The 16104-nt window shown below is 45.7% G+C and overlaps 1 protein-coding gene across 1 annotated transcript in view; it reads right to left on the bottom strand.

Annotated features, from left to right (window-relative positions):
* Nucleotides 1-15779, bottom strand: part of LOC135917744 (uncharacterized) — a 66348-nt gene extending 50569 nt beyond the window's left edge. Inside the window, exon 1 of the mRNA XM_065451334.2 lies at nucleotides 15698-15779. The gene's annotated coding sequence lies outside the window, so the exon portion shown is untranslated. The remainder of the gene's footprint in view (nucleotides 1-15697) is intronic.
* Nucleotides 15780-16104: the final 325 nt, after the last annotated feature.

The following is a 16104-nucleotide window of genomic DNA, read 5'->3' as shown; positions in this document are numbered from 1 at the left end:
TCATTTCTCGTCATAGCCAAACAGCCGTCCATCATCGCGCTGCTCATCGCGATGCGCATTGTTTCCCCGGGATGCGCAAACACGTATGCGCGCACGAGAGCCGCACCGCTCACACCACGATCCGCGCGTGCTCTGCACAGCGCAGAGAGTGCGCAGGCCGAGCCTCTCGGAACGCGACCAAGGACGTCGTCCGAAAAAGTCGAGGGTTCGTGCACGCGCCGTTATCGTACGTCCCGAAGCGCAAGCGGTCGGCGCCCGCAGCTCAGTGCGTGGCGCACACCCTTCCGCCGCGGAGACAGCGGACGACGGCAAATGTGGGGTCCTGCGAAAGGGCACGTCGGGCGCCCTCCGCTGCAAGCACGAACGGGCTGTTTAAAGGAAGAGTGCGTACACAACTGTGACGCGTGACCGCCGCTCATCCGTGGCACGGGCCATGCTCGGAGAAACGGCGTGGCGTTCTAGAGCGCGAAGCCCAAAGCTTGTGGGGACGCGGCCGCTTGCCCAAGAAGTCGAGCGTGCGAGCGCAATTTAGACGCAGCGCGGTGGACGGCGGTTCCCGTATATACTGCCCGTGCCACAGCCTACGCACCAACTTAGCGTAGCGGATGAAGGCAAGCAAGAATAAGGGGCAACGGAGAGGAGGGCACAGGAAAGGGTAAAAGGGTCAGCGGTGAGGAAGGGGTCGTGACCTGCCATCGCTCAGGCTGTCCGGGCTTTCAAAGGAAACAGCCGGCGCATCGGCGGCGTACAAAACGGGCGGACGAACGTCGGAGGAGACGGGTCGATAGCGTTCCTCGGCAAATTACTCGCCGAGATAAATTTCGGAAAGTGCGGGAGGAGGAGCTGCACGGGCTGGTGGCGGCAGCGGGACGCATTGTGTGGGCACCCGTGAAGCGACGAATGCTGTTACTCATGGCATTACGCGTGCTTGCATTGTACGAAACAAAGTGCTGTCGTGGAGAGAGGTGACGTGTCCGGGAAGGCTTCGCGCACTGCCGCTATCCACTGCCAGGTTGCTTGGAACGGCGGACGTTACTTGCAAGAATAATGGCGGAGTAATGTTATATAATTGCTCCGCACGGGGCCCGTATGGTATATCGAAATAAGTAAATGCGTAAATAAACAAACAATTCTAACTGAACTCGTATGTTGCAAGTTTTGTGAAGCGGAGCTGTTATTGGTATGCCACACAACAAATGAGATGGGCACAAGTGTCCTTATTTTCATCTTAAGCAATGTGCAATCTTATGTAATGCCTATGTTTATGCTAATCGAAGGCACAATTTGAATGTCGTGCAATTTTTATGCTTTTGCACTGTGCTGTTCACAAGCTATGCCGAGGTGCAAACACTAATTCACATGAATGAACACAGCTAGACATTGACGCAGCGAAGTCGGGCGCACCAAGGACGGCGGCGAATGTTGGTGCTTGTCGAGGGAAGAGCGGTGATGAGTGGCGTATGTACAGAGAAGTGCACCACACATATCTAGAGAGAGTGAGACGTAAAAAAAGGGAAAGGCAGGGAGGTTAACCAGATTAGAGTTTCCAGTTTGCTACCCTGCACGGAGATGGCAGAAATTGGCGTAATAAAGAGGATATAAAGACAGACAAAAAAAGAAAAGAAAGGAAAGTAAGGAAAAGAAAAACGTTCCCGTTATAATCATTCACACAAGCCGGTGGTTCGAAATAAGTGCAATAACGCCAGCATGGCGTCGACGGGAAGCACGGCTGGATGTCCCTTCGACGCTGCAGAATTATTTCTTTTCCCGGCAGAGGGTTGTCGTCCACGTGGTTGAGCGCGACAGGTCATGATATCCTTTGTACACATTATTGGGCAGGCACTGGTAAAGTATATGACCTGCTTATTTACTAATTATGAGCACCCTCAATCGCCGAAGCTTTAAACATAGGAGTGGGGTTAGAATCGGAAAAACAATTCCAAATTCGGAAAAGAAAGGCGGCATCATTACAGAAGTGTTAAAAAATAGAGTTTTATATTGAATGTATGTTTGATACGTGGGGGTTTTCTACGCGGTCTAAACGAGGAGCTCCCCCCGCGAGTTCTGATAAAATGCCCCATGGTGTCTAATTTAAAAAACCAGCTGTTCATGCGGAGCGTGCCTCAAAGCTACCCGTATATGCTGCATGGGCCACCTTCGGGGGACAGATGATCGACCAATTGTTTGACGGTTCGTAATCAATAAAATGAACTGCCACACGAAGGGCTGCAAGTTCTGCGGTCATCAATGTTGTCAAGTGAGGCGTTTTGAACTTGATCGTGGTACCTTTTTACTTTATTGACGACAGTTGCGACAGATAATTGTTCGGCTTTCGGTACTTCTCATGTATGAGGCGCAAGATGAGCCACTTAAAAAAACAGTGATGACAAATTTGTTTTTTTTTCCCGGACACCTGGTATAGTAAGATTCGTCTGGCGTTGAATCAGACACCAAGAACGAATCGAAGGTCTGACAGCAGCTGTGAACCAGGAAGGTAATTATTCACAATGCTCGAATACCGTTTCGCAGAATAATGGTACACGTGACCTGTAGGCAGTTAGAGGGCCATATGGCAAATCTGCTTTAGCGCTTCAGCTGCGGTATGTGTCGGGACGATGTGGTTTCTAGTGATTGCAGTGCCTGCCGCTGTGGACACACATCGAGGAAGCCCTATAGACAAATTCAGAGCGGCTTGACTTTAGCCATTTATATTGCACCTATGCCTTTTTTACTTGTGTTGGTTAGTGTTGGAAAATTATGCCGCTGAAAGCCGGGAAAATGCATGCAATATGTAATGGCGGCTTAGCTTACGCTGATATCCCCAAATTCGTTCCGGCGGAGAGCTGAAAAATATCTCGCGGGCGAAGCACCAACAAAACGAGCTTTTTCAGATGAAAAGGCGTACCTTCGAGGAAATGAAATATTGGAAATATAATATAATGGTAAGATATTCAAAGAACAGAAAGTTATCGTGAAGGCATTTGAAAGTTACTATAGAGAGTTGTTTGCTTGTCGTAGGCCAAAGGTGCCGGGCTACGAGGATGACTTTTTGGCAGAAATGCCGACGCTAGGCAAAGAGGAAACGAATTTATTAGAAATGAATATCAGTATGAGAAAGATTGAGAGGGCTATTGAGGAACTAAGCTCGGGCAAATCTCCTGGTCCGGATGGGATTACCACGGCATTTTACAAGGCGTTCAAGACAAATATGGAAACAGCATTGCATGAAGTATCTTCAGAGGCACTCGAGCGGAGGACTTTACCTCCATCGTTCAATCGTGCCCACACATTACTAATCCCAAAAGGCAAATATAGAAATATATTACGTAAAGTAACGGGATACATGCCAATTACGTTGACAAATGTTGACTAAGAGGTTTTCATGAAAGTTCTTGCAGCAAGGCTGCAGAGAGTTATACGGAAGTTAGTTGGCCCGCATAAGACATGCGGCATCAGTGGTAGGAAAATACTTACGAATATTGATACAGCTAGAAGCAGTTTAGAATATTGCGATAGCGCTCTCCTCAAGGTAGCGATGCTGCAAATAGTTCTAGTTAAGGCTTTCGACAAGGTATCACATAGTGTTCTCTTTTTAATAATTAATTAATTATGGAGGACTTGATTCTGTCATGTGTAAAGGGATCAAAATGGCATATGAAAGCCCATGTACCAATTTTATTGTTAATGGTGAACTTTCACAACGCATACAAGTACTCATTTCCGTTCGATAGGATTGTCCGTTAAGTCGTTTACTTTTTGCATTATTTTTGGAGCTGCTCTGTGGAAAAATAGTTAATAGTAGAGAAATCAGGGGTTTTAAGATACAGTCCTGTGAAGTAGGTGTTCTAGCTTATGCCGATGACGTTGCCCTATTTGCTGTAGATAGGGAGAGTGTTAGCTCATTATTAATAATTACTGAAAGGTTTTGCGAGAAAAGCGGCAGTGAAATCAATAATCAAAAGTGTACTGGCCTCTGGCATGGCCATCGGAATGCCACGCCCGGTGTTTTTAAAGATATCCGGTGGCTCACGACACCTAGCACTTACCCGGGGGTTCCTTTCGATGGGTATCGTGAGAACAAGTCACTCTGGCTCGAAAAAACGGATGAAATGCGTGCGATGGCCGATCCATCGATGGAGGACGTGAATTGTCGATTTTTGCACGTGCCACTACCTGTGACGTTTTTCTCGTTGCGAAAATTGTGTATATTCTGCAGGCACTGTATTGTACACTTAAAGGGAAGCTGAAGTGTCTGTCGAATTCAATAAGACGCTCATATACGGATGCGGGAACCTTATAAACCATGTAGGTAAAATTAGTTTTTTTTTTCAATTAGGAGCGACGTAATCGTCGGTTGAAATTGCGCTGTAGCTCCGCCCCCCTTTGAGTGAGCGAGGGAGACCGGAAACCGCGGTGTCGTGACGTCAACTCTGCTTCGTTCGTTCGCAGCGTCTGCGACCGTGCCTGACCGCGCTTGTTTCTGCGTGCGTGCCATCGTAATCTGCTTCGATCGACCCTGCATTCCTTTGTTGGTGCGTCTGCGTGTATGTAGAGTGGTAGTCAACGTGCGTGGTAGTCAACGTGAGTGGTAATGAGTGGTAGTCAACGTGAGTGGTAGTCAACAGATGAAGGTCATTACACGTACTGCATGAACCGGGAAGCTTTTCACGCGTTTAAACCGTTTTTGTAGATTGCCGACAGCTTTGGACAGCGCACAAATGCCGACGATCGCATCCCCGCTTACGTTCCACGAGGAGGCATGCAGAAACACAACACTACAGTTGTTTGACCGAAAACTAGCCCACTAAATCGGCGAAAGATCGGCGAGATCACTAGATCGCTTTGCAAAAAACATACTCACCAAAGAGCATTCCCAACACGAGGAGATCTCAAGACTTTGCTTTCGATCGCATCTAAAGCACTGCTCGCACCAGCATCGTTTGCTTATTCGAGAGGCCGGCTCTTCGCAATCGGCTCGTACATGTAGGGAGTAACGCCGAACTCCTCAGAAAAACGCAGTCTCTCTAAATTTTCCATTACCATCTCAGAAAAACAGCACCAAACTACCTGGCACCGCGCTTCATGTGTAGCGGTAGCGGTCGGCAGCGGCAGAGTTGACGCCACGAGGCGCACCGACCAATCACAGGCGGAAACGAGACGCGCGAGCTGGGCGTGTCCGCTGCTGCACTTTTCGTCGAAATAAAATATATTTGCGCTTCCTTTCGCTCAATTTCGATACGATATTCGAATTCGGAGGGTTGAAAACCATTATGTACAGATGTTCACTCATTTTTTCTGGAAAACCTTTCAGCTTCCCTTTAAGCACATAAAAAATTCACCGAATCTTTGCCGCGTTTACCTGGTGTTCTACGTGGGAGCGAACATCAAGGAAAAATTTGTTTCGACGAGTAAAGAAAGGTGGTCTGTCGGTATGCCACTTGTTTTCCCAGCAAGTTGTATCACGTTTCATGTTGATAAGGGACGAAAGAGACCCGTTTCTGTATTTTTTTTCAAACCATGCTAACAGTTTCTATGCCGGATTTTTTGTTTCTTCAGCCATTGCCCTCATTACACAATTCAAGGTTCTTGCGTGAAGTTGTAACGTCCTATCGTTTCCTTCAGGCAAGATTTTTCCTTGAGCACCTCTCCAATGTAAAAAGAAAGCGTCTTATGAAGGATCTTATTGAGAGTGTGTTCTCTGTTCCATTGCATTGGTTAATGTTTCAAGAAGGGCCTGGGCAAGACGTACTCATAAGGGTTAAAAATATGCGGATACCGGCAAACGTTAAAAAAAGGATTCTTCAAGCTTCACACGGGAACCTTGCCTATTAAAACATGGTTAGAGGAAAGAGGGATTTATGTGCCATGGGAAAGCAGATGTTTTCTGTGCAACAACGCTGAAACGATTGAACATGTTTTCATCGATTGTAATAATGCCATATTCTTTTGGGATATATTACAGAGAACCTTAAAGATAGACCTGCCCCTCAATCCACATGACATTCGTTTTTTACCACCTAAACACGATTTTGAACAGATGGATGTTATCGTTTTACTTGGGCTGCACGCAATCTGGGGTAGTCTGTTGGCATATAGACATTGTTATGTTAAAGGCTGATCGGTGTATGAATATATTGTGGAGGTGGTCTTGAAGGTACGTGGCGTGTACAAGGCGAATGACTGTGATGAAGCTGTCGTGTCCGTGCATGATACGTTACCGCATATAAAACGAGTGTGATCTATGATCACAAACTCTTCTGAGGCTTGTAGCCAAGCTGGAAATAACCAAAAATCAAAAAAGGAGGCGTTGCGTAGCGGTAAAGTACTGGGCTTGGGATCTGTACGCCCGACGATCGAATCCTAGTCTGAGTACGTTCTTTCTCACTTTTTTTATTGCACTAAAACGCTCTCTCTTGCTTTATGTATTCAAAAAAAATATGTACGGTGTCAAAGCACCGCGTATTCAACGCGGTAGAGCTCTTGTTCGCACCAGTACCCAGCGCCTCCCAGCACGCCGCGCCCGCCCAGCGCCCCACCATCCAGCGCGCGACACTGGGCCCATAATCCGGCGCTGCGCTGGACACGGGGTACTGGGTACTGGGTTTTGCAATAGGGATAGATTGAGAAAATGCCGTAAATATGCGTAGGAGAGCTTCCACAAGGCAGCCAATATTGTTGTTTGAGAAAATACGGGACATACTCCCGTACGATAAGAATCTTTTTTTTATTTTCAATTATGAGGTATCAGCTCATCGTGCCATAGCAAATAATTCGGGGCCTCGAGTTTAGTTAGCCTGCCTAGCCACCACACGTAACTGAACGTTTTTCTCACCCATCTACTAGTCATTGCATTACTTCAATGTTTTATGCTTGAAGACTATGTTCCTCTTTTTAATTCGCTAGAAAAAATTTTCACATCATTCATTCGCGGCTCGTCCATAGGCGTTGCGTTTACTAGACTGTAAAAGTGCTTTATGCCTGAGTGGCAAGTTTCTGTCTTGATTAAAGGAAGTTGGAGGTAATTTTTCGTTATCAGTTTTAAACTGAGTTTTTTGCATGTAAGGCACAACGCTATCATTCGGGCTGAAATTCCCGAACTTGATCACACTGCCTGCGAGGTGGCCACTTGGTCACTTTTCAATGTGTGCCTGCTCATTGTGCGGTGATTATGTTGTTGTTGTTGTTGTAGCCTGTGGCACGTGTGGCTCCTACCCACGATGGGGGATTGGCCAAGAAGTGGATGCATTATTCCAAAATAATTTATAGCATAAATTTCCTATTATCTATGGGAATAGCATTGAATAGGGTTGAATAACCGGCTAAAATAAAATCAGGAAGGTGCTGTTGAATGAGAAATAATTAATTTAAAAGTAATAATAAAAATTAGAATTTAGCAGGGCATTCGTTTAGATTCTGTAAGGAATGTTTGGACAGCGAAGCATGCATCCCTGTGGCTGAAACCCAAAGTGGACGCCCCGAACGAAAGAATTGCAGGTTCTGTCAAGTCCAAGCCAATTCTTCTAAATGGCATCTCCAACAGTCTTTTTCTTAACGCAGCAAAGCGGCGACAAGATAGAAGATAGTGCTGTATCGTCTCCTCCTCCTCACAAAAAGAACAAAGGGGAGAGGGAACCAAACCCGACCTGTGTATATAGAAATTTAGGGAGGGAATGCGGCAGCGTAATTTGGTGAGGCAGACCTCAAGCATCTTTGTATAACAAGAATCGCTATGCCAGGGAAATGCCAGGTGTTTATACTCTGGAGAAGCTGTCAAATGTGGGTTTGATAAGGCTGATCTAATTGATCTCATCCGAAATCTTGACGCCGTGATCTGTGCTGTCACTGGTAGAATAGGAAGAATAGGGCCGGCTAGTGATGCATGTGCCAGTGAATCGGCAGTTTCATTAAAAAACAAACCTTTATGACCAGGCACCCAAATCTAATGAATACATAGCACATGGGCAGGAACTAGTAAGTGGAAGAGTTTTAACATGGGTGACTCCTTAGTAGCGGTAAGGCAAGAGCAAACAGAAAGGGAGTCAGTAAGAATAGCAGCCGTTGTAATCATTGGGTCTAATTTACGTAAAGCTAGGATTACTGCTAACAACTCGGCCAGAAAAATAGGCACAAAATCGGGGAATCTTAAAGAAAAAGACCAGTCGAGCGCAGGAAAAAATATTCCAATGCCAGCTTTTTCCTCGCACTGTGAGGCATCTGTTGCAATGATGATGTTTGTTTCTAGGGTGCTTAGGTGGTCTTGCAACATGGCGTTTAAGATGCCGTAAGGGAGTAGTTTCGCGTGGTTCGGGAAAATGTCGTCGAACCTGATCTCTGGGTAATTTGAATGCGTATTATTAGGAAGCACATCACGAATTTGTACATTTAGTGGGTGAAGTAATGTTTGCACAAATATAATCTGTGGTCTATGAAACCTGGGCCAATGAACAGGAAAGAATAATTCTGGATCGGAGATGAAAATAATTTGAGGACGGTTTAATGGTGATGCATATAGTCTTAAGAAGGTCTGAACAGTCAGAAGGTGAAATCGGCATAATATGGGTGGGATTCTTGCTTCCATGTATAATACGGCATTTGCAACGTATTTTGAAAGGCCTATGCACAGACGTAGTGCCTCTCGTTCTAACAAAACTAGCGGCCGAAGCTTGTATGATGGAACACCTGAGAATAAAATACATCCAAATTCTAACACCGGACGAACGTACATTTTATATACCATCAAAAGGGATTTTCTGCGCATACCTGTTCTTCGATTGCTTAACTTGCGCAAAATGCCCATTGTACGAGCTCCTTTTGTCGCAATATATTCAATATGTGGCCGCCAGTTAAGATTTCCGTTGTAAATAACTCCAAGGTACTTTAGTGACTCTAATTGTGGAATATCTTACAGATGGTAGTTCAGCGATATGTATACTGGGTCTTTAACTGGAAAAACAAGTATAGCACATTTATTAGCATTCAGGTTTAAGTGTAAGCTATCCAGCCAGTGTTCCAGTTCCCTTAGATACGACTGCAAAATTTCGTAAAGAGAGTATATGTCACTAGCCATACCAAAAAAGGCAATGTCGTCAGCATAAACGTAGGTACTGACTCCTGGGTGAACGGGGATTGTGCTCATTAAAATATTGAATAATACTGGTGAGAGTACCGATCCCTGAGGCACACCTCTTGTTTGCTTATGTTTTCTAGAAGAATAGCCGCTTCTAAAACAATAGAATTCCCTGGCTTTTAAAAATTCATGCACCCATGCTACAATATAGCCTGGAAAACAATGGCTCTGTAAACGATTTGTTAAAATTGTGTGTTCAATGCTGTCATATGCTTTACATATATCTAATGTAACTAAAGCCGCGTACTGCTTTTTCTGTCTGGCGATGTTAATTCGACTTTCAAGGTCTACATGCGCGTGCCATATCGAATAGCCAGATCGAAATCCGATTTGGCAAGGACTCAACAATTGATTTCCGACAATAAACTCCAATATGTGTCCGAGAAGCACTCTTTCAATAAGCTTCACTATGTTTGATGTCAACGCAATTGGTCTGATGTTGTCGATGGTGTACCCTGCCCCTTGCTTTTTAAGTAACGGAATGATTTTCGCGATCTTCCATTCTTGTGGAATCCATGCATTGCTAACAGAGTAGTTTACCAAGTTCAGAAGCTCACGTGGCGCTTCTTGAAAGAAAATCTTTAACATTGCATTTGTTATTCCGTCCGGGCCAGGCGCTGTAGTTGGCAACTGCAACATAACTTGTGCTACTTCCGAATAGGAGATCTCTTTGTAGTCCGATAATACAGGAGTAAAAACAGAAGCTTGAAGGCGCGTTGCGAACCGGCTCTCCAATCCTTTAGCCAATAGCTCTAAGGACTCCTGCATTTCCTGCGAGGTATAGACGACTGAGTCTACATTAACGCTCATTGGGAGTCTGTTTCGAAACCGAAGGTAATTAAATAAAGCACGTTTGTTTTTGGATTTAGATAGGTAATCGAAATGGTTTTTATCGTACTCATCTTTTGCGTGTTTAATAGCACGTTTGAAGGTTGCAGAAATAAATTGATAATCTTTCCAATTTTGTGGGCTCTGATTATGTAGAAGTTTTTTCCAAGCAGCTTTCCTTCGTCGATAAACTCCTGTGCACTCACTGTTCCACCAAGGACTAGATGGGGAACGCTTAGCGGTCTGAATTGCAAATTCAGACTTTTGTCGGGACATCTGTAACGCTGAACAAATGTTCAAGCCAATTTTTTCGTTATTACTATTAGGTAATGATGCAATGGAGGAGCGCAAGCAGTCTTTAAATTTTTTGCTGTTCACTAATATTCTGCTGTGTCGTTCAACTGATGTTAAAGGGCATGCAATTTCAAAGTATACCGGAAGATGATCACTGCTTGTGCCGAAATCAATTGTAGTCCAAGATGTCACGGCGATGCTTGTGCTAGAAAACGTCAAATCTAACACTGAGCGAGATTGCCCACGGATAAAAGTAGGTCGTCTGACATTAAGGCATGAAAGATTTTTATCTATGGTCCAGTCCCATAGACGTGTCCCACATGCGTCTGTTTTGTAACCCCATGACACGTGATGCGAGTTGAAGTCACCAGTAAGGACGACTTCATTTTTGCAGCTGGCAAGCGCACTATCCAATTGGTATGTACTGTGTACGCCCGTAGGGAAATAAGCATCTATAATAGAGAATGAGCGGTAGCCTGGGATGCTAAGGTGCACTGCCAAAATTTCACATTATGGAGACATTAACTTGAAAGCTATTTTCGCCCTATGACAGAATTTAGATGATAACAAAATCATTAAACCACCTCCTAGTGATAGGCGATCTAATCGATAAGATCGAAAATCTTTAAAATGAAAATTTTTCTCAGGGGTAAGCCAGGTTTCTCGTAAGATTATGACGTCAGGATTAAGTTCAGTTCTCAAGTAATTTAAGTCTGTTGAAGCAGAGAACAAGGAACGACAGTTCCACTGTAGTACTTTTAAAAAAGCTATGGTGATGATCTAATTGATATCCAGCGACTACCGTCGCGATGAACTTTCTTGGATGCCAGAATGAGAAATAGGATTACCCTTTTTGTTTTTGGTATAAGGACAAGAATTAGTTACTGGAGAACCAGTTCGCTTTTGCGGCCTGATATCATGACCCGTTTCCATGTCGACCTGCGAGTCTGACTGATGCGAAGAACAAGGATCGGATCCTACAAATGTTGGGTCCGATATGGTACTCGGTACTAGAACTGAACTGGCTACCTGTTCTGCAGCACAAACAATCGATTTGGTGATTGGTGTGGCAGCTGTTTGCAACAGCTGTGTCATCTGCGCGGTAAACACTTGTGAAATACATTCGGTAACACTTGTGACAATATGTTGCTTAGCCTTTGTCATTGCTTTTTCTACTGCTGATTCAATAAGTTTAGGCAAGTTATCCTCATGGAAAGTAGAATGCCTTGCAGTGACGCCAGCGTATCCAAAGGCTCTTTCCTTGACGACTGCAATAGCTTCTCGCCGCGAACATCGTCGCCTGTCAATTATCTCTAGTACTTGTATTTCGTTAGCTCTAGCCGAGCAGCTTCCATAGTCAGCCGCATGGTTTCCTCCACATAGGCAGCACGTCTCGGTTTCAGCTGTGCATTCATTGGGGGAATGATTGTCACCACAGGCGCGACAGCGCCCATTTGATTTGCAGCCTCCTGCACTATGGCCAAAACGCCAACAGTTCCGACACTGAAGTGGACGGGAAGCGAGAGGTTCCACTCTAAAAATAAGCGGCCACACTTTTAGTTCAGATGGGCAGGACATGCCAGCAAACGTAGCAATAACCGATTCTGTGGCAACTTTTTCCCCGTTTACGAGTCGGTTACATCGGTATACAGCTATAACACCAGCATCAGACAGCTTCTCCAGAGTCTCAGTTGGGCTCAATCGAGAGTCTACGTCCCGGACAATGCCTTTAGTGCATGCCAGATGAGGAGGAATGAACGCACTCACCGGGACAGATGCGAAAGTCTTACACTTTAAGAGGTCTTTAACACAGGTCGAATCTGATGACCTACAAACTATCCCACCTCTTCCAAATTGTCGGACATCGCTTATCATCTGGTAATGATGCGTCATGGCTTGGAGCTCGGCCTGAACAGCTTGTGGGTTGTTCAGCCGGATGAATCCTCCGTTAGAGGGCACCAGCGCGACAGGGATGCTGCTTACACCGCTGCGGAAGAAAGATTGCAAAGGCAAATCATCAGGAGAAAGGGAGGCTGACCAAGGGCTGGGCCCTTGCCCAGGAGAGTTTTTAGACATCAGAGCTGATGCAATCACGAATTAAATCTTACAAAAATTAGATAAGTGAGATAACTAGGTCTAATCCACCCAAAACTCAGCCAAACAACCAAACAAGATCCAGCTTGGGCACACCGGGCCGGAGAACCGAACGAGTCCACGGGGCTTGTCACAGGGCGAGGCAGCAGACCACCCGAGGGTACCGCGATACCAACAGCTCAGAACGAATCGGTTTCTGGGACAAATTTTCGGGCCTCGTGTCCGAAGGTCTCGAACGCTGGCTGCGTTGGCTCGTGCAACACGTGCAATGCGAGAAATGCTCAACCAACTAGCTGACAGTGAGGCAAGATCGGCGTTCTCTTCCTCTGATGAAGCACGGATTTCCTACTCGCGATCTGACACTAAGTCAATGGTCAAGAAACTCATGCAGGACCTTACAAAGGCATACAGAAACCACCCTGGCAACATCCTCACAGGCCTGCGTATGATCGACCCAGTCCGTAAATTCTCTTTGCCATCGAAGGTTACGTGGAATAAAGAGTCATTGCTACGCAGGAGTCGGCTCTGCGTTGATTTCGACATCCACTACGTCCACCTCATCGGCCAGTCGAGTTGATATCGAACAATGTCAGACGCCTGAAACGCTCGAACAAATATGGTGCGATTGCCCAGCATACATGCTCGAGTGAAGGACGCTGGATAATACTTGCTGGTAAGCTTCCTATTTCTTCTCCACTGTGAATCAATGTTTTTCCTGTACAAATAGCTCGACACTCTTCCAGCCCATTTACTTTTTTTTATCTTTCTCAGTCATTTTTCATAATCACTTTTACTCTGAGCTTCCCTCACTTGAGAACTTTTCCAGCCCATATCACCCTGCACAGCTGCATTTGTAGACTTCCCGTGAGCGCCAAATGCGAGGCGTCCCACTGACCTTTGGTTGCCACCGAGTCCTGACACCGACGTTTCATCCAACATACCGACGTTTCGTCCACCGCGAACGAAACGTCGAAAGCAGAGCGCATACGAAGCTACTGACACTAGGCGCACTCTGCAAACATCGCAGATCGCTTTGAAGATGAGGGCATAGAGAAAGAAAAAAAAGTTAAGAGTGGACACTCCCATACACCCCAGCGGCCCAATCGACGCTAGCGCGCCTGGCGGTTGGTGAGAGCAGCTGGCCTGCACTTCCTGTTTCGGTTTCGCTAGCGCGAAATTTGGATTACCCCGCGTAACCGACGTTAGGCTGTAGCGGAAGCTTGTCATTTCAGACCACTTTTCGTCACCTAAATGGCAACGATTTTATTTGTCGTTTTGGTTTAGCGATTACCTATTTTGTCGAGTTCAATATTTAGTGTGAATTGAGGTCATGACGCAATTTTCATTTCGATTAAGTTATAACAGATGGAGCTAAAGGTAATTATAATTCACTACCGCTTTATCCATCGTGCTTGTCTTCTGTGTTTTGGTACAACCGAGCGGTCATATGTATCAAAGAGACAGAGCTTCCGCAATGTTTTTATTTCAAGGCAAGATAGGCTTCTTCTGGGTTCTGCCGTTGTTAAAGCTCCACGACACAGAGCAGTAGCTGCCATAGCTTGGACCGCCGGACGGCATGGCATCAGCACGGTTCGAAAATGTCAATAAGTGCATGCTTCGTTAATTACCAAAAACATATGTACACGTCACAGCTGAACCAGGAAACCGCTTTGAATGAATAGCGAAGTGATGCACAATATAAAACCACCGACACATTCTGACATGATTTTGGCTTCTAGCGCGAAGTGAAACACGGACACAGAAAGGAGACACTTGCGTCAGTCATGCTTCGTTGTCTCTGTTAGATTGCGAATTCCAGTACCTTCGCAATACGTGTACTAATCTGAAATAATTTTTGTTCTTTGACTTCCATACCCACTGATATGTTTAACTGATGCTTTTTACATTGTCATGTTCTTATGCTACGGTTTTTGCAATCACCTATATATATGTTCTTCGTTTCAATAAACATTTAGTTGAGAGTTAGCGCTCGTCCTGTCTGCTCCTTTCTGTGTCCGTGTTTCACTTCGCGCTAGAAGCCAAAATCATGTTACCGTACCAACTCGCCCAACTGTCTATCCTTTTGCATTACATTCTGACCTCTGGCCCATAAAACTCGTACTTACAAGGGTAAATGTTAAGAGCCCATACAGGGGTGTTCAACAGTTCCCAGGCCGCCAACCTGCGTAATCCCATGGCATCGCGGCCAGTGAACTTTTGGACACCCCTGTACGTACTCAGAATAAGGAGTGCATTGGTAGGCAAAATAGCAGTTCACATAAGCGTGGTAAAGATGAATTCGAAACGTCCAAACACGGGGCCTTTGTTCAAATGGGTGCCACGCCGCGCCTACGCGACAATACGTTGTGAAATGTATTCCGCCACAAAAAATGGCAAGAAATCGAAAGTAACTGGAATGCGTAGTACTTCCCAACACGGCCGCCGCAATAAGTACATGCAATAGTGATTGGGGACTTTTCCCCACCGTTACACTTCTGTATAAACAAACCGCACGGACGTATACACCACCGTCCATCCGTGCGCCGTAGATACACACCTCGCTGCAGTACAAAACGCAATAAGCTACGCTCTCTGTTTATGACACATGCCATTGCTTGCAAGCAATATTATGAAATATTCAGGAGCCCTTACTTTATAAGGGAAACAAGCAAGCAAAGCTTGGCTACAGCGTGCCTAACGTCCTGATTTTCTTTATTTAGGTAGCGCCCATGCCCGGAACGCCGTTTTTGGTCTGAATCGGCGTGGCGAAAAAACATGTTCTTTCCAGCGTTCGTCAGCCTCTAGAACGGGCCTACGAAAGGACCGTCAACCGTCACGCGATCATGTAAACGCGGGTTAGGAATTTAATTTTCTCGAAACTGGAATTTTCCTGAAATGTGCAATTCCTGATATTGACCTTAAGCTTTGTCCAGCAGATCCTCTTTAGTGTGCCACCACGAACTATTTCAATGGAGCGGCGATACCGTGGTTATCGGAAACAGCGCTGGGCAAGAACGGTTTACCCTCGCAAACCGAGACGCAGCGTCTCGATGGCGTCTGACAAACTGCGAGTCGCAGTGCAGTGCACAGCCGTGAACCGGTCCAAGGTAATGGAAGCTTCGCGTTGTTTGATGATTTTCACGGAACGCAACCAACAAAGATTATTCCGTTCTCGGCGGGGTTAGCAAGAAAGCACATGGTACAGCCCTCTCGCTACGCGTTTCTTGAGGGGCATGCTTTTCGCATTGTTCGCGTCTAGCCGCCTCATATAGAGCCGCAAACTGGTTTTTTTTAGCTAACCTCGTCGCCATCACAAGTCAGTTACTCTAAGCTTCGCTTGAACGCGTGACTCACCTGTCTCACACACGAGAACACCGCCGCAGCCGACGTTCACGAAACCTTCCCGCTGGCACGCCGCTGATACACGAATCGTTGATTTCTTCTCGATGGACGAATGGTGACTGGCGTTGATGACAGTACGAATGAAAAACAAAAAGCATGGAAGGTGTCTTGAATAAATTCTGTTTTTATGCATAAGAAACACGCCAAATTTGGGCGTATAATTATTATATTGTGAAACAATTGAGCAGAATTCATTACAACATTTTCTTGTTTTGCGCGCGTCCTCTGGCGCTTGGTGAGAGCACTAGTTCGTTACGTAGCCTTGACGTAGTTCCTGAGGCCAGATTTCTCGGAGTGTTCGCTCTTGGTCTTTATCAGGCCCACGCGGACGTTGCTTTTTGGCCACGTCGCAGATGGCT

Source organism: Dermacentor albipictus, chromosome 3 (assembly GCF_038994185.2).
Source record: "Dermacentor albipictus isolate Rhodes 1998 colony chromosome 3, USDA_Dalb.pri_finalv2, whole genome shotgun sequence".
Classification (NCBI taxonomy): Eukaryota; Metazoa; Arthropoda; class Arachnida; order Ixodida; family Ixodidae; genus Dermacentor; species Dermacentor albipictus.
Note: the sequence above shows the minus strand (reverse complement) of the source record. Positions and strands in the feature narration are given on the sequence as shown.